The 22243-nt window shown below is 42.7% G+C and overlaps 1 long non-coding RNA gene across 1 annotated transcript in view; it reads left to right on the forward strand.

The window, feature by feature from the left end:
- The first annotated feature begins 1584 nt into the window (after positions 1-1584).
- LOC306975364 overlaps positions 1585-22243 on the forward strand; it is a 712990-nt gene continuing 692331 nt past the window's right edge. The window contains exon 1 of the long non-coding RNA XR_013793697.1: positions 1585-1612. This is a non-coding gene — a long non-coding RNA (uncharacterized lncRNA). The remainder of the gene's footprint in view (positions 1613-22243) is intronic.

Genomic DNA, 22243 nt, shown 5'->3' on the forward strand with positions numbered 1-22243 from the left:
CTCCTCTCTCTGCGACTCCTCTCTCTGAGATGCTCCAGACTCCTCTCTCTGAGATGCTCCAGACTCCTCTCTCTGAGAGACTCCTCTCTCTGAGATGCTCCAGACTCCTCTCTCTGAGATGCTCCAGACTCCTCTCTCTGAGAGACTCCTCTCTCTGAGATGCTCCAGACTCCTCTCTCTGAGAGACTCCTCTCTCTGAGAGACTCCTCTCTCTGAGATGCTCCAGACTCCTCTCTCTGAGAGACTCCTCTCTCTGTGATGCTCCAGACTCCTCTCTCTGAGATGCTCAAGACTCCTCTCTCTGAGATGCTCCAGACTCCTCTCTCTGAGATGCTCCAGACTCCTCTCTCTGAGAAACTCCTCTCTCTGTGATGCTCCAGACTCCTCTCTCTGAGATGCTCAAGACTCCTCTCTCTGAGATGCTCCAGACTCCTCTCTCTGAGATGCTCCAAGGACAGATTGAAGAACTCTTTTGTCCCTCATGCCATCAGGGTTTAGGACAGAGCCAGTTCAGTGAGCAGAGGAGGAGGAGAGAGGGAAATGTCTTGAACATTGTCTCGCAGTGCCTTAACTTCTCTTGATGTATTTATTGCTTTCTTAATTCTGTAGATTCACGTTTGTGCGTTAGTTCTTCCTCACATTCACACAAAGTGTTTATCTATCAATCTATCTATAAAATGCATGACATTATTATTATTATAAGGAAAAACAAGTATCTTAGCAAGTGTCTTAGCCTCATTTTAGCCCCGCAGCACCGAGCATGAAAACATTACAATAACCTGATGAGTTCGGCATAATGGGCCCTTTACTGCACGTAAAAGTTACAGCACATAAAAAGCCCCATAAAGTCAGTCTTCTTTGGCGTGTCAGTCCCGCTCGTCTGTCAGCCCCGAGCCGAGCCTGTGTCTGATGCCAATCCCATCACCGTGACTGGCAGCGTCCCCAGAAGGGCACGGCGAACCCCGGTACATCCGCACAATAAATTACCTCCGTAACAACAATAGATGCCACTCCTGACAAGTCGCACGCCGTTTCATCACTGTCCGACTGACACGGGCCTCGCGATCCGACCAATCAGGCTTTTGTGGTGACGCCATCTGCTTTGAAGGGGAAAGATAAAGGCAAAGCAGCTCAAGGTGATGGGTCTTTCTCATTTCAGACAGACTAATGTGACTGGTTACGGCTGGACTTTCTGTTTATTTTAACACTAAACCTCCAATGACATCCTAAAAGGGAGTCTGTTATATAGTATACAGTCAAAAGTTCAGAAACACTTGTTATGTATCATTTTTTTTCCCTTTATTCTCAGCATTGAAGACATCAAACTATGAATGAACACATGGGATTATGTAGGAAACAAAAAAAGAGTGAAATTCTTTTGCTTTGAATACTGCTTTGCTCACTTTGCTCAAGCAGCACTAAGTAACTCATGCCCCTAGAGGCCATAAGCGCCACTGCAGGTGTAGCATGTTATGTTTTTTTACTCATTAATTGTCCGTGAGAGTAAATACTACGCTGTCAGAAAAAACAAAGGGAGAGAGGGATATTGTACATCCAATTACACAATGGAGATCATTTTTGTCACTCAAACTTGGCTGTAAATACTGTTTAAGTGGCGCTAGCCCGCAGTTAGCTTTGCCCGTTGGCCTGTTAGCTTCTTCTTCGTGATTTAACCTCTTACCCCCCGCCTGAACCGAGCACAGTGATTAGAACCTTGTTGTCACGTCGTCACAGTTTTGATGTGATTTTGTCACATTTTCGTCAATTTTTTGGCTCTTTTTTTGTCATGTTTTTGACGTTTTTGTTCCTTTTTGTCATGCTTTTGTGTCACTTTTTAAAATAACCTTTTTGTGTTTTTTTTTTTGCTTTGCTGGCATGTTTTTTATTGCTTTTTTGTCACTTTTTTGTAGTGTTTTCATCCTTGTTCATGTTGCTATTTTGATGCTTTTTTTTAGCTTTTAGATTTGAGTAAAGCTAAATTGGAGAAAATGTGCTCGGGTTCAGGTGGGGGCTAAGAGGTTAAAATCTGATATAATGATGTTAGTTTGGATACTGTATTTTGATATGTGGCTTCATTTCACAAAAATATGCTGTTTTCAATCAAAAAATAGATCAAATTCAATGTCAGAAATGTAAAAAAAAATATAGTCTGAAAATCTCACGACCCCCAAGGCGTTCCCGACCCCCACTTTGGGAAACACTGATCTTGGTCAACAAATAGGACGTTTCGGTATTCAACAAAATTCTTTATCTAAATCTAACCTTAAGTAACTTGCTGAAAGTTTCCTCTTTCAGCAAGTTCTTGTACTGATGATGGGAGAGTGTGATCACTGTGCAAAAGCTTCTCCAGCACATCCCAAAGATTCTCAATGGGGTTCAGATCTGGACTCTGGCGACCAATCCATGTGTGAGAATGATGTCTCATGCTCCCTGATCCACTCTTTCACAATGTGAGCCCCATGAATGCTTGCATTGTCATCTCAGAATATGCCCATGTCATTCAGGATGTTCAGGTCTTCAGCTGATCTTATTCTTTGGGCTCATAGTGTTGCTAAACCTAGACCTGACCAACTGCAGCAACCCCAGATCATAACAGTTTGTGAAATCCAGGTGGCCACATATTTTGGTTCAGGCAGTGTAGTTTTCCGAGCTGATCTGAAAGAAAAAGGCCAATTTGCAAAGTGGACTGACCTCCGAGTGTCCGAGACTGCAAACATGGTGTTCATTCCAGTCTAGGAAGCAAATACTCAGAGATGAAGTTGTTTTCTGTGCTCTCTGTCTCGCTCCCCTTTATACTATCTTCCCAGTGAGAAACACAGATTTAATTTTTCTGTTGTGAACTGTTCTTTTTGTGTTATGTGTGTTTGTATTTCTACATTAAGGCTCATGTCCTGCTGACAGCGAGACTCTTCAGTGCCGCCCCGAGGAACGCCTTGACCTCCAACCTCACAACACTGTTCGAATCAGATCAGGGCCATTTTAATTACGGCTGCGGTGTTAATGGATAGTTCATCAGTGAGAGGAGTCCCACTCATTAACCTCTGGATAAGGGTCAGATATGATCGTCATAGCAACGCAGCAAAGCCACTGTGGCGCTGCAACCGGTCTCCACCAGGTATGTCTCGAGTTGAAAACCCCATTCAAAATCTCCACAGACTTAGAGATATATATTAACAGTTTAAAAGAACAATGGCAGCTTATCAGCAATGTGGTAGGTCATGGACAAAAGACACACAATTTTCAAAACATCAATATTGACATGTTTGGCGCTGTAATCCAAATATGGTTATTTCCTTTCTGGGAGACCGCGTTGGCCATAGCTGCAACTAGACACAGGAGAAATAAAGTATACTCATGCAATCACAAAACCTGAGGACCTGTTTTCTCAAAGTGAAGTTTTCTTTTTCTCTACACTTTAGTTTCTCCAAACTTTGCAGTCTTGTAAGCCTTCAGGGTTTCCGCGGGGCATTAAATTAGTTTTTTTTTTGTGGCAGTTTTGTCCAATTCTCTTTCCTCTGTTTGATTAAATGTTTGTAAATGAAGTATGTGCTGATATTTTTCTGCATTTGTGGCATTAAAATATAGTATTTGGGCATAAAAAATGGCATGAAAAAGCATTACATTTGACCTGCTTCTGCCTAACAAAAGTTCAAGTTTTTTTCCTGCCTGATTTAAATTCCAGAATGTGTGTGTGCGCGCGTGTGTGTGTGTGTGTGGGGGTGTTCTTGTACTTATGGCATTGTGAGGACCAATGTGACTTTTAACCAACGGAGTGAGGACATTTTTGGAAAGTGAGGACATTCTGGATGGTCCTCACTTATTTGAAGGACTGTTTGAGGGTTTAGATGTGGATTTAGAGTTGGGGTAGAATTGGATTAAGATTACGGTTAGGTTTGGGGTTAAGATTAGGGTTAGGGGCTTAGGGTTAAGGGTTAGGGTCTGAGTAATACATTATGTCTGAGTGTCCTCACTAAGATAGAAGTACAAGATGGCGTGTGTGTTTTCACTTACAAATATATTATCAAAAATCTCCATAGGCCAACCAATATATTAACAAAACAAAACCATAAATGAAACCTGCCTCTCTATAAAGTACATTTCACTGAAGTATAAGAAATGTTGCCAATGTTTATGCACAAAAATCTTTTCTCATGAAGTATGGGGGATTTCTGGAACCGCTGTTTGTTTGCATGTAGATCGTTGACTCTATTCCACTTTTTATGAGCTTTAGAGACGTAAACTATGTGGGAACACGAGCTGTCACAGTTGAAATTAAATTGTGAGCCACGATTAGCTGCTCACAATATACTTATGACTGAAAATGGCAACGTCGAAGAGTTTTCTGACCCGTGGGCGAGTTGGCCAAGTGGTCTCCACTTAACCTCTGTGGATATGTTATAATTCTGAGATCTTTCACAAAGATCTTTCACAAAGAGTTACTCAGATGTTGTACTTTAGGTTTAGGGAATGGATTGTCGGCATGAAAACACTTTTTATTTCATGTTGATTGGTCAAATATCTGCAGATGTCTTCACATTTACGGATTAAACTGAGCTGAAGTCTGTTTATGTATATTCATTACATGCCTCACATTTATGCTGTAATACGAGATGTTTTACTTCCTCTGCTGGGCCTTCTTGATGAGGGAGCTGATGGTTGGCTCCCATTTGAGGTCCTGGGTGATGGTGGTGCCCAGGAAACAGAAGGAGTCCACAATGGAGATGGGGGAGAGTCTGTCAAGGCAAGGGGGGGACGGTGGGGCTGTGTCTTTCCTGAAGTCCACGATCATCTCCACGGTCTTCTGGGCGTTCAGCTCCAGGTTGTTGTGACTGCACCAGGAAGCCAGCTGGTCCATGTCACTCGTACAGTGTGTGCAGGTCAGTTGTGTGTTATCGCTCAGTTTAAGCCCGGTTTTAGTCCACACACATGTTCTAAACACGGCATGTTCTATTACATGAACGACCCCAGGAATAAGAAGGATATGAAAACATCAAACGACAGAAAACTTCCACTACATGTTTGTCTCACATTCATGTCAGTATTCAGTGTCAGAATTTAAGATTTATTCCAAACTTTATGTTCAGCTTCACATTATGACGGGAAAAAGTGGTCTAATCTATCATATGCACTTTGTGGTGTATTCAGTGATACTTAGCTATGCACTTTCACAGCTCTCCCCGCAGCCTGTCACAGCTCCTCTCCCTCCTGCACCTCTGCTGCCCAGAATAGCTATGGTTGTTTAAGCAGATGGATAGGGCACACCGCCGCATCCCTCTCCACTTTTTTCAACTGTTACTTTGCGCCTGAACTGACAGAGACACAGATGGACCTATTTCTGTTCCACCCGATTGCCCCGGTGGCTGAATTATGCTTCTTCATTTGAGTCCAATCCTTTGTCGAGTCTTAAAATCGCACCTGATGTTTAAACATGAATAAACACCTTTGCAGATCATTAGTTTGCGTGCTCCGTGGCGCCCGCTAAAGTTTATTTTTGATTGACGATGCTGGAGGATTGAGCTTCCGCACCACGTCTAAAAATGATTTTTCGACTTGTTGTGAGAGAGTGTAAAATGCAGAGTACGAACACAAGTTTTCTTTACAATTTGGACACTCAATCTTTGTGGCGAGTGACATCTGCTTAATGTTGACTATTTAAATGATCATGTGTACCAATTTGTAACTTGAATTAAAGTTATGCCATATCTGAGAAGTCCCACGCCCATTTCCAGTGCAACAAATCTTTTAACACTTTGTGAGTCGCGATGAGAAGAACGTGAACACATTTTGTGGGGTTTATGGAATTATTTAATCAATCAAAGTTTATTTATATAGCACTTTACAGCAACACCAGGAGGACCAAAGTGCTTCACAGAAAGATAAAACGCATTTAAAAACACCAAATAATTACAACCTAGACACAATTCAGTGCTCTAAGTATTAAAAGCAAGTTTGAAGAGATGAGTCTTTAATCTTGATTTAAAAAAGGGACAGGTCCGTGAGAACACGCAGACTGAGGGGCAGGCTGTTCCACAGTTTAGGCGCGGCAACAACAAAGGAACGATCGCCCCACTGTTTGTACCGGGACCTGGGCACGTCCAGAACCATCTGATGGGCAGACCGGAGAGTTCTGCTGGGGCGATGTACGGTCAACAACTCAGTCAGATAAAACGGAGCGAGACCATGGAGGGCTTTAAAAACAAGCGGTAACATTTTAAAATCAATCCGAAAACGGACCGGGAGCCAGTGCAGGGAGGAGAGGATGGGAGTGATGTGGCTGAGTCTGGATGAACCGGTGAGAAGACGGGCTGCTGCATTCTGCACTAACTGTAACGGGTGGAGTGACGACTGTGGGAGGCCAGAGTAGAGAGCGTTGCAATAGTCCAACCGAGAACTGATAAATGCGTGGGTGGCCTTCTCAAGGTCTTGGCGTGAGAGAAAAGGCTTCACCTTGGTCAAAAGGCGCAGCTGGAAAAAGCTGGGCTTGACCACAGCATTTATCTGTTGTTTGAAGTTTAGTTCTCGGTCAAAGATGACTCCCAGGTTCCTGACGGCATCTCGGACTGGATCCACGACCCTGGACTGAATCTGAGGAACATCCTTGGAACCAAAAATAATGAATTCAGATTTAGTGTCGTTGAGGTGGAGGAAGTTCTGCACGAGCCATTGTTTAATGTCCGAAAGGCAGCTATGGAGGGAGTCAAGAGCAGAGGCAGTGTTAGGGAGTACTGGTAAATAGATAGACATCGTCGGCATAAAGATGGAATGATAAATTATGTCTAGCAATGATGGACCCGAGCGGCAGCATGTAAAGTGAGAACAGGCCCTGGCCAAGGATGGAACCCTGTGGTATTCAGAGGCAAAAAGATAGAGGAAAGAAGCAGCTAAAAGACGATCTATGAAGGTAAGCTGCATGCATAGGTTATGCTAACACCAGCTAAATGCTATCATCAGCAAAATTAACTGTTTCAACCACAATATGATGTTGTGAAATATTAAGTCTCGTATGACCTGCCTGTTTTACCTCGCTGTCCCTGGTCTGACCAGTGGAAACACTCGACTATACAGACCTGGCACTGGTCTACCTGGTAGGAATTGCCAGAGGAAAAGGCATATTAGAGGCACTGCAATTCACTGCACTACAGTACACTGCAAAGTACAAATGGAGAAAAGAACAAGTTTTATTGGAAAATCAATATTTATCCTATTACTTATGTCGTATATTTGTCCTGTTCTCAACATACATCGATTGAAACAGTTGTTGCGCTGTTGAATCCGTATATGGTTAAAAGTTGCTAATGACTCCTTGTATCATTCAGTTTTTTTGGCAAAAATCACTTAGTTCGTTCACATTAGTCTCTGCTTTTCTGGCCAATGCTGTTGTAAAACTATTAACCTCCTTGTTAACAAAATACACCGCATGCCGTTAGCGTCATATCTGGATTTTGTGATTGGTTTATGCCTGCCAATCACACGACAATTCCGTCTGTGTGAAGAAAAGGCCAGCCAGAAACCGTGTATTCTGGCTGGCCAGGCTAGTACTCGCCCACCCTGCTCAGCTCTCGAGGTCTGATGAGATTGGGCCTATTCAAGGTGGCATGTTTGTCGAGGTCTTGTTCCCAACCTATGCATTGCCAAATAGCACCCGGACTATATCTTGGGAGGAAAAGGGATGAACCGTGAAGGGAACTACCTGCTGTAGAGAACTGAACTAATGCTGAGACCAAGAAAAAAGCTAATTCATTATAAATGTATAAACTATTACTGGAATCATTCTCTTCCTCCTGAGAGACGAGGTTTGAAGCAGCTGGAGCGCTTATCTCTCCTACGCTGTCAACACTTTCCCTTCAAGGCCAAGCCACGGAGCTAAACCAGATAAGGAGCTCCCTGGGTCACTGACTTTCAGACTGGAAATAACCACACATACCCCCTCCCTAACCACCACCCCGTCGTTCTGCGTCTGACTCAACACGTTTCTTCAGCCCCGCCCCCCGGTCAATGGCCGGTCATCGTGTATTTCCCATGTCTTGATGTTTCTATATATGTGCTTTGCCTTAACTTAACCTGATTGTAATTTTGCATTATCTTCTATCTTCTTTGTAAGGCGCATTGAGTTGCCTTGTGTACGAAATGCGCGGTTTAAATAAAGTTGCCTTGCCTTACCCTAAGTTCCCCTAAGTACTTTTGGTGATATCTTTAGGAAAGCAAGCAACAAATATCTCTTTAACTCTTCAAAGATATTTCTTATTGTCATATTTTTAATGGTCACGATCCTTACAAACACAATCAGACATACAATTTACTGCTAAAGAAACTAATATGCAAAAAATTAATATGCAAATGGTATTTTATTATACCTTCTTTTTTCTCACAGAATGCTAAGTTCTGCTAAGTGCTTGCGTACCCCCTAGGCTCCCCGTACATCTGGTTGGGAAACAGTAGTTTACAGGATAAGCAGCTTTTAATGGAAGTTGTGACCAAAATAATGAATTTAAGATTAGCTACATTATATGCGATCTTTTAGGGTCCTACCTCCACACTTGTTATTGAATATTCCTGCTTTATAATCTGTTGGATAATGTTGTTGTCTTATCTCTGACACAACAGCTAGAGGGCAGGCTTGTCTTCCTGTCTCAAAGGTTAAGAACTCTGTGATTTCCATTGGGGCTGACAGGATGTGAACAGGGCTTTGCTGTGTGATATAAATGCTGAGTGTTCTGCTCAGCTACGGGCTCAGACGCTGTTTTACACGGCGCGTAGGCTCTTTCTTATTTTAATGAGGAAAAAGCAGCACGCTTCTGAGAATTTGACGTCGTTCCTCTGTGCTCTGGGTTCTCAGAAATGACAACGGCCTGAAAGTTAAAAGCAGTGTTAAGAGTTAAAGCCTCTTTTTAGTGCTTTATTTAGGCTTTTGGACCACTTAGACATTGTTTCTTGGTTGTATAACTTGAGCAAAAGGCAAGATTGTGGGGTTTTAACAATGAAAGCTGATGTTAATCCACACAGGACAGAGAGCTTGATCACAGACAGGATCGGAGCAAGGGCTCACCTGAATACCTGTCCCACGGGCCAAAGTAAGGTTGACGTGGACGTTCCTCTGACCCATCCGTCAATGCCCAGACCTGTCAGGAGCAGAGGGCAACCACACTTCAGAAGTTAATCTCTCGGCCTTCTTTCTACGAGGAGCCGGTTTGCCACGGGGCTGACCGGACCTTTACCTTTGACTTTATTGGACATTTTCACTGTAACCTTTGGATAGAGAAAATATCCCATTTTCTTTGCACTTTGACACATGTGGAACCGGCGAATGGGGCCATAGTGCTGTGGACCTTTTGTAGCTCTTATTTCGAAATATCACTGGCACCGTTAAAACTATAGTGCGTAGAGAAAGAAACAAAACACTCAAACACTGTCATTGTGTCCGTAGACAGCTCTCCTCCAGTGTCTGCGTACATTGGTGACAGTGTGAATGACAGTGTGAATGGGTGATTGGGTCCTTGCTGTTTGAGTGCCTAATATAGGAAAAGTGCTATTTATTTGAAAATGATTGGTAGGATGAAACAGTATTTGACATGATATATAACAGAGTATATTCTCACTTGGGTCCTGGCTTGTGGGTTGATGGTGGGTCCTGATGATTGGTTGCTATATTCCTCATTTCCGAAATAAGTGTTTGGTCACTTTGCGTTAGGGCTGGGTACCGTTAAACAATACCAGGATGGTATAAGAAAAAACATTTTCCGAGTTTTGATGCTGCTGGTCCAGGGACAGCATTAAATGAAGTAACTTGGTTGTCTCAGCTCAAATAAATGTGTGTGTGATGTATTTTTTTCATTTTTTTCAAAATGTTTGTTTTTCTTCTTTTTGCCCAACTTCTTTTTTCTCATTTTCCCAATTTTTCCCTCTATTTTTTGCTCATTTTTTATTAGTAATATTGTCCCTATTTCTCCCATTTTCCCCATCTTTTCCTTTTTTTTTTGTTTTACACAATTTTTCCTTAATTCACACCCACGTTTGTTGGCATTGGAGATGAATCCGATATTGTAAATTTGAAGATCTTCCACACATTATTGTTCTGTTTTCTGATCCTAGAGGGGAATCACAGTGTAAAAGCATCTCTATCTTATTGGGTCACGCTGCACGGCCAAACTATCTCTGTAGTACAGTCATGATTCCATAATGAATAGGCTTATCGCAACAATTCGCTAATGCTAACTTGACGGGATTATAGTGGGTCCTGACATCATTCCAGTTGAGAACCACCGCTTTCAGATAACCAGTTGTAACGATCACCAGGGTACGAGGAGACCAAGACGAAGACAATTATTTGGGAGGGAGCATGTTCTGATGGGGTTCAGTTGTTTCGGGAGGAGGAGTAACTTGGAGGAGGATGGAGCTTGTAATAGATGGGCTCAGAAAAGGGCTCTTTTCCAGGGGTCCAGGCTGTTTGGTCGGCTTGCTCCGCAACATGTCTCTCTGCTGGTGCTAAGACCCCAGCAACCACACGCCGTCCCAGCAGAGCAGCCGACTGGCCCTCAGACTGGCCTGGACCTCTGGTGGACTAGACAAAACAGAACAATGAGAGGGAGAGCAAAGGTGCACAGGTGTTTAATAATTGAAGTCCCGCCCCTAAAAACTGCCCACTGAACTTAACCTCTTAACCCCCACCTGAACCGAGCACTTTTTCTCCAGTTTGGCTTTACCCAAATCTAAAAGCTTCTTGAAAAAAGCATCAAAGTAGCGACGAAAACAGGAAGAAAACAAGGATGAAAAAGCAACAAAAAATCAACGAAAAAAGTAACAAGAGCAACAGAAAAGTGATAAAAGTGCAGAAAAAAGTGACTAAAAATTAGATGGAAAAGAAAGTGTTGTAGGGCTTAGCTTTCAAATGAGGCATTACACATAGTAAGCTCTAGTTTTTACATTTGAAAGCGGTGGTATGAGGCTAAAAAGACATTGGCCCATTGAACATAAGGAAACACCCACAAAGAAAACCACACCCTTAAAGTGTCAGTACAGGGAGATACATCATGTCCTGTCACACATGAACATATACATCACTGTCTTTTAGCCTTTAAATATTTGATTGTAACAACCAATTAAGCCCGGCATAACCCGAGTTGCCTCTGCGTGGCGGAGCCCTCTGTTTGCCGTGGGGTCTGTTTGGATGGTCGTTGGGCGGCACGCTGGCTGACTGCTGCACCCGCGGGACGCTCCCTCGCCCGTGGCGTTGTCATTCTTCATTGATCAGAGGCGAGAGGCTAACAAGATCTCCAGGCTATGGGCTGTTCCCTGCCTGCCTCTGCCACTATACTGCTGCTGTGGAGAGAGAGAGAGAGAGAAACCCACTTAAACCGCTCAATCTGGCCTTCCTCAATCTCTCTCCGATCTCCCCCACCATCGCCTTCTGTCCCACCGGAGACTTGGCAGTGGCTCTTTCACACAGATTTACTTAAAAGCCATGTCTTATTAACTGCCGGCTTCTATCACTCCGTGTCCGAACGGGGAATGTTTGCGAAGGGTGGAATAAAAAGAAGTTGTCCTTGATCTGAAATGACCGAACGGGGCAAAGGGAGAGTCAGCAGGAAGGGGAGCTTCATACACAAAGTAATTCAAAGTGCTTTATAGAAATGCAGGCCGCATGGAACTACACCGAGATGAAAAATAAAATGAAATAAAACCGGAACAATCGTTGTAAAGTTAAATTAAAAGTTCTGTTGTTGTTATACAGTGTATGGAGATGTCAAGATGAACTGGTTTTGCGATTATTAAAGGGTATAGGTTAACCATAAGGGCCACGGTGGCGTAGTTGAAGCAGAGGAACAAGATTAAATATGATTATAATGAATATTTTCAACGCAAAGTCGACTAAAGTCGTCTTAAATTTAGTCGACTAAATTTAGTTGCAATTTTAGTCGACTAAAACTAGACTAAAATTGAATATATTTTTTGGACTAAAACTAGACTAAAATCGAATTACATTTTCGTCAAAAGACTAAGACTAAAACTAAATTAAAATAAGTTGTCAAAATTAACACTATATGAAACGTCGTCTTCGAGATAATCCTTCGAGAGTCAAGGAACAAACTGCATAATTCCCAATAAAGTTTGTCCAAATGTTCAGAAATAGCGGCCACAGCTGGCTCCGGATGCACTCAAAAAGCAAATGCGCTCCTCTCTGCTTCTTTGTCATGAACAGAAATAGTTTAGTAACGGTCTACGAACCAGCCAGAACTCTCTGAACACACCTCCCTCGTCACTCCCAAGTTCAAATACAAAAAGTTTGGAGGCCGGCCATTTGACGCGCAAGGCCCAAAGCTGTGGAACGCACTTCCGGTACAGCTTCGAAACATCACAGAGCGGAGTGTTTTTAAACCACAGTTGAAGACACATCTTTTCAGAAAAGCTTTCGATGCATAGCCACCGACTCGACTGCTGTTTTTATGTGTTTTTGTATTTACTGTTGTCTATTGTGATTCTTGTTTTTATCCTGGAAAGCGCACTGGGCACCTTCTGGCTGTTGTTGGGCGCTATACAAATAAAATTTGATTGATTGATTGAAATGAAAATGAAAATGAAACAAAAACTCAAGCACACAAAGTCCTGTTTGTGTACGTTAGACTACACACACTTCTTATTCATCAAAACATTTGACAAAAATGTGGAGCATAAAACCTAAACTAGAATAGTTTGTGGCCAAATAATAATAATATAATCATAATCATTATTCTTTTCGTAGTCCCTCTGGGCCTGGGGGTAATACAAGTGTTAATGGGATGATTGTCTCTGCCCAGAAAACCATGTTTGCAACTTGACTGCCTCTGTGTTGGAGTCACCAATACACACTAATGGAATCACGAAGAAGAAGCTAACAGGCTAACGGGCAAAGCTAACTGCGGGATAGCGCCACTTAAACAATATTTACAGCCAAGTTTGACTTAAAAAAAATGATCTCCATTGTGTAATTGTATGTACAATATCCCTCTCTCCCTTTGTCTTTTCTGTCAGCATAGTATTTACTCTTATGGACAATTAATGAGTAAAAAAACGCACGATGCTACGACGCCTGCAGTGGCACTTATGGCCTCTAGGGGCATGAGTTACTTAGTACAGCTTTAAGTTTACTATTGTTTTGCATCACTCAATGTATTTTTTTTATGTAAAGAAGTTTTAGAAACAATGCGTCTTTACAAGTTCATGTAGGCAACTACTAAAGCATTTTAAAAACAAAAACTAAAAATCTCAGTTGTTGCCTTTCATTAGGTTGATAATCGTGAATAATCGTAACGTATTTCCTCTCACAGTGACTCAAAAATTTAAGTCCTGACATCCCTGGAAGCATAATAGAAGTTATTCTCATAGTTTGGATGAAATATTTGCCCTTATGTTAAGTCTGTAATGTAAGCTTAGTGGGGAAATCCACATAGTAGAAATTCAGTCAAATATGTAGAATATTTAAGACCTTTAATAACGTCATTAAATGCAAATTGTTTTTGTGACACTCTCACCTCGCTGCATTTTTTTTTGTATCACCCAATCGCCTGATCTGAAAATCCTCCAACTCATTAACATAAAATGATGTGCAAGGCTTATAATTAGGCAGAAACTGTAATTTAGTTGAATCCGGTGGACGTCTCCTCTGGACCTTTGTGCTCTGGACGATCCCTCGCAGAGTAAATACCCACCGGAGGATTCACCGCCGGCGCTGATGCAAAAGCTCAATTATGCGTCGGCACCGAGAGGGCGCAGGGGTCCGGGTCGTAGTATTTTTCCACCGGATTACTGTGACTATGAAAGCAAGGAAATGGATATAACCAAATCTAACTTGACCAGAGTCTGACCCTTGTCTTCAAGCAAAAAAACGTGAAGAGCAAATTGAACACTTGAAGGTACGGTAACAGATTTGCTTCTAATGAGTGAAATTATTTTGCCACCACAGGCCTATACTTGTGCACATGTTAGTGTTAAAATAAAGCAAAAATATGTTAGTCGTCTGCTGTGTTTCACCTCTCCATCTGGTGTAGCACAAGCCCGAAATGAGTATATAATTAATCTATGTTCAATCAGCGTGTGAGGGAGGGAAATGAGAACTATTTGAGGCAGCAGCAATCTTGGACTTTCACAGCTTGACAACATGAGGAAATGAGTAGTGTGTCTTTCTTTCAATTCTTTATACTGTAAAAAACATAACCGGACCACTGGAAATATCATGGGTGGGCCTTAATTTAACTAAGCAAAAAACGTCCACTTATGACTAAAGCAGGAGGAGGCAAATTTATCAATTCCAGAACCAATTTTTGTCCTGGTTAAAATGGTGCCGATGCTTTGTAAAGTGAATTTCTCATTAAGTGTTAGCAGCAGGTCTGAGTGTGGACGTGCCACATAGTGCAGTAGAGCAAATGGAACGGGTTATTACGTTCATGAGTCTGATACAGAGTTGTTGGGTCTTTTTTGATGGTGGAGGGGGTGGGAGGTATGGGTCTGGATGGACCGTAGCCTCCTGCCCTAGGGGAGAGGGGTGAATAGTCCGTGTCCAGGGTGAGAAGGGTCAGCCGTGATCCGACCTCCGGGTCCTGGGGGTGTACAGGTTCTTGAGAGATGGGAGCCGACAGCCAATCACCTTCTCTGCAGCATGCACAATGCGCTGCAGTGGGTTCTTGTCCCGGGATACCACATAGTACCCCAGCAACCAGACCAACTGCAGCCACCCCAGATCAGTTCAATACCTCAGTCAATACCTTAGCTTTAAAGGAACAGGCCTCCTTTTTTGCACACTGAGGCATGTTATTACCTTAGCTTAGATGAGTTGATGCGTACCTGTCTGGACTTTACATGTGCGCACAGAGTATTCTAGTGAAGAATTACTGGGCAGACGTCGAAGTGCACCTAATGTGTTATCACGCCTTACAATATAGCACCCCTGTTTATCCGCTTAGAAAATTGACATGTTTAATTTCATGTAACTATACTTGGATCATGTATCTACTCATGAAAACGTGGAGGAGCTTCGTCGCCTCTAACTTCACCCCTGTTTGGACCCAGAAAGGAGAGGAGGAGAGGCTAAATGCTAACAACATTTTTGGTCTTTTTGCGTGACTGAGCGCACACATAAAGACCAGACAGGTACACATCAACTCGTCTAAGCCCAGGTAAGAACAGATCTCAGTGTGCAAAAACAGCAATACTTAGTGCCAATACACTATTATTGAAAATATATTTCTCAAAATGATCTGTCGGGCCAAAGAATATATGCTGGGGGGGAGGCAGATTTGGGCCAAATGTTGCCTTTCTTCCCCCGTAGGTATAAATGTGGACTAAAAGAGAAAGCAGGATGGGTAGGGGAGTAGGTCTTGAGTCCATCACCACTGTTCCTCGGCAGCCCTTCAGACCCTCCACCTGCCCTTTCCACACTCTCCTCTTCGTAACCACTGCGCCTCGGTGAGAAAAACCATTAGTAATCGCTCCATCCCTCACTCCGCCGTCCGCTCCTATCACCAGCGTTAGCATTCACTCACACTCTTTCCCCTTCATTTGCATGCGGGCAAATCCAAGCAACACTCGTCACAGCGGCGTGTTTAAATTTGTGCCGTCACTTTGCCTTAGCCGGACCATTTCATTACAGTTTCACTCGTGTTACTGCATCTCAAACGAAGAAAACCATGCACACACTGCCGCAGATGGAAGGTTTGATCCTCCTCGCCCCATGTGAGTACCGTGTTGGGCCTTTATGTGCAGAGCTTTACCCTTGACTGAATGGGCAAAATCCTTCAGATAAGAGCGACAGACCAAACTAACCAATTATTCAGCCTCAAAAACATGAAGATTGTGCCTTAATTGAACACGTGTACGAACAACAAGATGGGGACAAACCTTCTCCCTTGTAGGGCACCAGTACCATTGATGACATCTTCACAGCACCTACTTTCCTTGGGTGTGCATCATTACAAAACTATTAAATGGGACAAAACAGACTGCCAGTTTTCCTTTCCTTTTCACCTCCACAGTTACATTATAACTTTTATAGGAATGCAGCAAAAGGCACACTGCCAGACACACCAAAAAATCACCGCAAAATAAGTTCACCCGCTCATATATATTTGGTTGTAGCGCCTGTAGCTTTGATTACATTCGTTGTGGCATTTCAATAAGCTTCTGCAACGTCAAAAGATTCAGTGTTGCATTGACTATTCACCAAGATCTTGTATTGATGATGGGTGAGTGTGACCACAGAGTAAAGCCTTCGCCAGCACATCCCAAAGATTCTCAATTTTGGTTAAGATCTGGACTCCATGTGAGAAAATGATGTCTCCTGCTCACTGAAACACTCTTTCACAATGTGAGCCCAATGATCCTGGGATTGTCATCTTGGAAGAAAAAAAATCCATTGATGGAATAACCTGATAATCTCGTCAGCTGATCTCATTCATTGGGCACATGGTGTCGCTGACCTGACCAACTGCAGCAACCCCCGATCAGAACAATTAAATACATCCAGATGGCGACTTCTTTTTTGGTGTATTAAATTCCTTTTTCAGATGTTATGCAGTGACTCTTTTCTCCATAAAACCAATACAGTACAAGTAAAGCACAGATCCTCCAAAACTCTACTACAACCCTTTTTGTCCTGAGAGCTACTGTTTTGTAACAAAAATCGCTCAGAGCTACTTATGCTTTGAAGAAACTAAGATCTGTGAGAGTGAAGCACAACATACATGAAACTTACATGACATTTGCCGTTCCTAACCTGACCCTGACCCTAAACCTAACCCTAGCCATGTTCAGAACAAAAGGAAAATGCAGAAAGATTACTTGGAAAGGGAACTTTTTTGCCCATTTTCTTCCCATTCCCCCACCCTTTTTTGGGGTGGGGGAATTGGACATTGGAGATAAACTCGATATTGTACATGCCTCCCAAACAGCACTTTCGATGTTACCTTGTAGACGATATATTTCCCACCTCTACTGAAAGGTTGTCTTGCCTTGGAAAGCGGTGCAAATTTTTTTTTTTTGTAACTCATAGCTGTCATTATCTGTGGATGGCACTCCAGCCCTTTCACATGTACTGTATATTAGTCATACAAATGGAGTTCAGGTCTAGGAAATGACATAAAAACAGATGAATAGACCTTTCACCGGCCGCTGCTGATGCTGCTGCTGCATTAGTGTCTAAAAGCGCTCCCATTCACAAGATCCGTCTCCACTTCCACCGAGTGCCTTGTTTCCCTTTTCAGTTCCGACCTCCGCAGAGAAAGCGCGAGGCTGGAGTGAATGCGCCGCGTATTTAGTGGAAGCTGATGGATCTGCCTCAAAACTTGCCCTCGTCGACTGTAGCAACAGATTTCTCGAATGTAAGACCCCGATCTCAAGGGAGTGAATGGGCCTTTCGGACGCTTCAAAATGCCGTAATGTGTTTCTAAACGGAGAGGTTTGCGTTAGCCAACAAACAAACCATGAATGAGAAAAGACCGTGGAGCCAGTTGTGAGTTACATGAGAGCTCTTTCGAAAACATAGAGACAAGTGGCGTTTAGCCATTTTATTGGATCATTGTTATTTACATTTATTGAATTAACACAGATCATTAAAGTCCACATACATGATTTTTTTTATCCACATGTGGAATTAAAGTTTTGTCCTTTCGTATATATTGTAAAAGCAGACATTTGTGAAGGCTTCTTACACTGCCTGACCAATACAAAATCTCAACACCTGGATTTAACTGATCTGGGGTTGCTGCAGTTGGTCAGGTCTAGGTCCAGCAACACTGTGTGCCCAAAGAACAAGATCAGCTGATGACCTGAACATCATGAATGACCAGGTTATTCCATTAATGGATTTCTTCTTTCCTGATGGCACGGGCATATTCCAAGATGACAATGCCAGGATTCATCCGGTTCATATTGTGAAAGAGTGGTTCAGGGAGAATCATTTTCACATATGGATTGGCCGCCACAGACTCCTGATCTGAAACCCATTGAGAATCTTTGGGATGTGCTGGAGAGGGCTTTGAGCAGTGGTCACACTCTCCAATCATCAATACAAGATCTTGGTAAAAAATGAAAGCGAAACACTGGCTTTTGACATTGCAGAAGCTTATTGAAACAATGCCACAGTGAAAATGTGCTGCAATCAAAGCTAAAGGTGCGGCTAGCAAATAGTATTAGAGCATCTGACCTTTATTTGTGTTGTTTTTGAACTCGAATGTGAATTGGGATGTTAGAAAAGTGTTAGCGATGAGTTTGAACTATAAACATTGAACATTTGCTTTAGGATTTAGTTTATACTTTCACAGACAGAGTCACAAAGTGCTTCACAAAACGACAATAGAAATACAAACTCTCAAACAGACTCTCCCCATTTCACTGCTTGCAAAAAGCAAAACAAAAAAACTGTACCTTTCTACTGATAAACTGTATATGAGACGTCCAATGAGCATTATCTCCTTGTCCTGTATTGGCCATTATAGTGTGAACCAGTGGCTACCATGTAAAACCATGTGGATTTTAGGTGTTTTAGATGGACCAGCTTCCTAACCATGCACAAAAAGAGGAGTAGGAAGTGACATGAGCACTTACCTCCGTACAGGAGATGCCGCCACTACCACGGCATAAAACTTCCTTGTGACACAGACATACTGACCCTCTGCCCCCCTTCGCTCTCACTTGCTCTCGTGGGTCCTCGACTGCGAATGTGGGTTTTAGAGTTACATTTTCAACCACTTTTAGAAGACTTTAGGTGCACCACTCTATGACCTTATAAATATTCTGGTTCGGAGCACCACGGGGAGCATCTGAAGCTCTGAGGCCTCTTTCTGTCATGAGTAATACGCAGCAACACTTCTAGATCGGAGAAGGTCACTGCTGCTGTTTGTGGCATAAAGCCTGTACAGTAATGTTACCAGTGCGTGTTCTTCCGCTGACAGAGTAAAAGCCACATGTGACCGGCTCAGCTTCCCTCACCTTCAGCGTGATCTGTTCTGACGCTTACAGTAAAATGTCAACACTGATTTGATTTATTTCCGCTTCATTCGACACTGTGCATTTTTTATTACATACAGCGGGTTCAGGAGGTGCAAAGTTCTCCATTTTTAAATGATCACACTGAAGTGTGACACTGAAAAATGTATTTTAGTTAATTAACCTTCAGGTTTACATAAGCTGCACCTTTTAGTATCACAGGCAAGGAATGACATTTACCACAGACTTACCTTTTTTTAAATGTTCACTGAAGTCTAGAGCGATGGAATAAATCTGAATACTGTTTTAGTTTTAATTTTCCTTCAAACATTTCAAAGGTGTCTTTGTAATGTTGTAGGGTAGTAAGTATTCTTCAAGATAGTAGGAGAAAGCTATAGCCAAACATTAAGAAAACACACAAACTTCACAAAGAAGAGACATCTTGCCTGGGAATTGAACTGAGGTTGTGGTTGTAATGTAACGGAGCCAAACCACATCACCAACGTGCTACCCATATTTTGGGACTGCTAGTCCAAAGAATGGCATTAGTGTAGCTATCTTAATCTAGCCCCCAGATTTTTCCCCGCTCTCTCCGACCGAAAAAAATTGTTGTGAAAGTGAAAGAGAAGGGGGCGACCTTCAGAGCGATCTCCTCTGTGCCGAGAGATTACAGCTCGTCTGCCCCTTATTTTTTTATTTAGAGTACCGTATTTGCTGGACTATAAGTCACACTTTTTTTCATAGCTTGGCTGGGGATGCGACTTATACACAGGAGTGACCTATGTATCAAAATAGATAATTTCATGTTTGTTATTTTCACACTGACAGCCGCTAAAGGGCACTCAAGGCTTGTACAATGACAAATAAAGCACTTAGTTACTTACTGTACCACTGAACATTTTAAAAACAGTGAAGTTTGGAGTGAGTGAGAAACTTGCGAGGCGAAAAGGGGAGGTTACTCTTACTGCAATGAAGAAACCAAAAAAGCTTATCCCGGGCTAAAAGCTAGATGGCCACAGCTAGCGGAATGAGTTCTCAAAAGGGTGCTTGAACAACGTGCTGCCGGGAGAGGCTTGTCAAAGGCAGTCACGCCTCCATGCCCAGGTGGTTGCTAAGGCTGGTGCGACTTATACCCTGGAAAACACGGTATTATTTTACAAACTGGAGCGGAGTGTAGCTGTGTGAACAGGCAGAAGACGTGGAATCTGGGTATAAGACTGTGAAGTGAGCTTACACTGACAATGTGAACTGAGCTTCACTGACACAGATATGGACTGTCCCATGAGGGAATGACCTCTTTAACCCTCCACTCTCCTTTTCTCTCGCTCCAACTACTCATAAAGCCTGCAAGAAGACTTTTTAGAGAGTCATCCAAAAGAAAATAAACCAAATCATATCAATGCAGCAGTTGCCTCACAATGACTGATTTACAAGAGCACTTTTCTGGAAACCAGCGATGACACCTTGACCTGTGAAACAGACAAACAAATGTAATGTCCAAATGAACATGAGCAGATGGAGAGTTGAGTCCTTCAGGGCAAAGTAAAACTCAGAGACCTCACAGACACAAGACCCAAAAGCCCAACTCATTCTCACTGACTTGCTATAGTATGTCATCTAAACCAGTTATAGCCTTTCCAAAGGCTGGGGGAGTTAAGTGTTGATGTGTGAACGCGTGGCGGTGCAGAAGAGGTCGGTCTGCAGCATATGGTCCGCTGCGAACAAATCCCTGAGGTCAGAACAGAAGGAGACAGGAGCTAAAGACTGTTATTGTATGCCGTGGGCAAGGGTTAACATTGAGATGTATTCACAGAGGGACCTGGCTGTGAATGTGTTTCAGGATGTTGTGTGTAATCAGAGCAGCCGAGGGGAAAACAGAGAACATGTAGAGAGACACTCAGCTCTTTATTGCATTTAAAGAAAGCAGTGATGCCGCAAAATATAAAGCATTACATAAAGGACAGGGAGTCGGCCACTAACAACACCTTTAGAATGAAGGAAAAATAATAGTTTGAGAGACGGGGTGAAGAGAGAGATCCCGTCACTCTACAGATATTGAGCCCTAAGATTCATTTCTTTTTCCATTTCTTTCCGCGGCAGCCTTCTCCAGCTAATAACCAAACCACACCGACTTGGGAATAATCATAGTAATGAGACTGATGCACACTCGAGATCAGGACAACATCCAATTAAAGTGGGCATATCATGCATAACTGTGGCACTTAAACCCCAGTAATCAGTTTTTATGTTTTATAACTCAATTCAATGTGGGTGTGGGAAAGACACTGATGAGAAAGGACCGCTCTTCTCTGCCGCTTGTGTGTTGCAAAGAGCTTCAGAGGTTTAATCATTGTAAAAGGAACGTACAAGCCGCCATTTTTATCCAAAGACATGTTAGCAAATCGATGACGCCGGGATCAACTCTGTCTGAGCGCAGAAGGCTTTAAAAATGCAAAGGTCACTTAAAAAAGAATGGGGTTACTACTCCAGGTGCAAGCTGAAAAATAAAGCATGCTATTTTATCATCATATTGCACTTCATTTACCATCTGATTTTGCCTGTATTGTAGTGGTATGCAAAAGCATCGGCCCCCTTTTAACTTTTGGACATTTTTCCATACTATGGACCATAAACATAACTATATTTAATATATTTGACATTTTATGTGATAGACACACACTAAGTGACACACAATTGTGAAGTGAAATGAAATTTATACATGATTCAGATTTTTTTTTTATGAATAAAAAACTGAAAAGAGTGATGTGCAAAAGTATAGGCCCCCTTTCCTTTTACTGCAACCAATTGCCTTCAGAACTTGCCCGATGATTTCTGAATGATCACATGTTGACCTAATGACTTAATAAAGTCTGCCTGTGTGTAATCTAATCTCTGGTATGTTAAGAGACTATTGGGGAGCAGACAGCATCATGAAGTCCAAGAATACACCAGACCCGGCCGTCCTCCTCAGCTTACTGACCGAACAAGGACAGCACTGACCAGAGCTGTTACCAAGAAGCCTATGAGGACCCTGGATGAACTGCGGAGAGCTACAGCTTAGGTGGGGGAAACTGTCCACAGAACAACTATTAGTCGTACACTGCACAAATCTGGCCTTTATGGCCGAACTGTGAACGGACTCTGATCTGGGCCAAAGAAGCGAACCCTGGTCCGGCTGAAAACATGGGTCCTGGTCCGGTTCAAACGAACTCTGAAGCGGATTATTTGGTTTATGAACGCAACTGAGCCAGAGAGCAGGACAAAACCAGGAAGAAAAAGTTGTAGGACGTTG

The sequence above is a fragment of the Gobius niger genome (genome assembly GCF_951799975.1).
Source record: "Gobius niger genome assembly, chromosome: 15".
Classification (NCBI taxonomy): domain Eukaryota; kingdom Metazoa; phylum Chordata; class Actinopteri; order Gobiiformes; family Gobiidae; genus Gobius; species Gobius niger.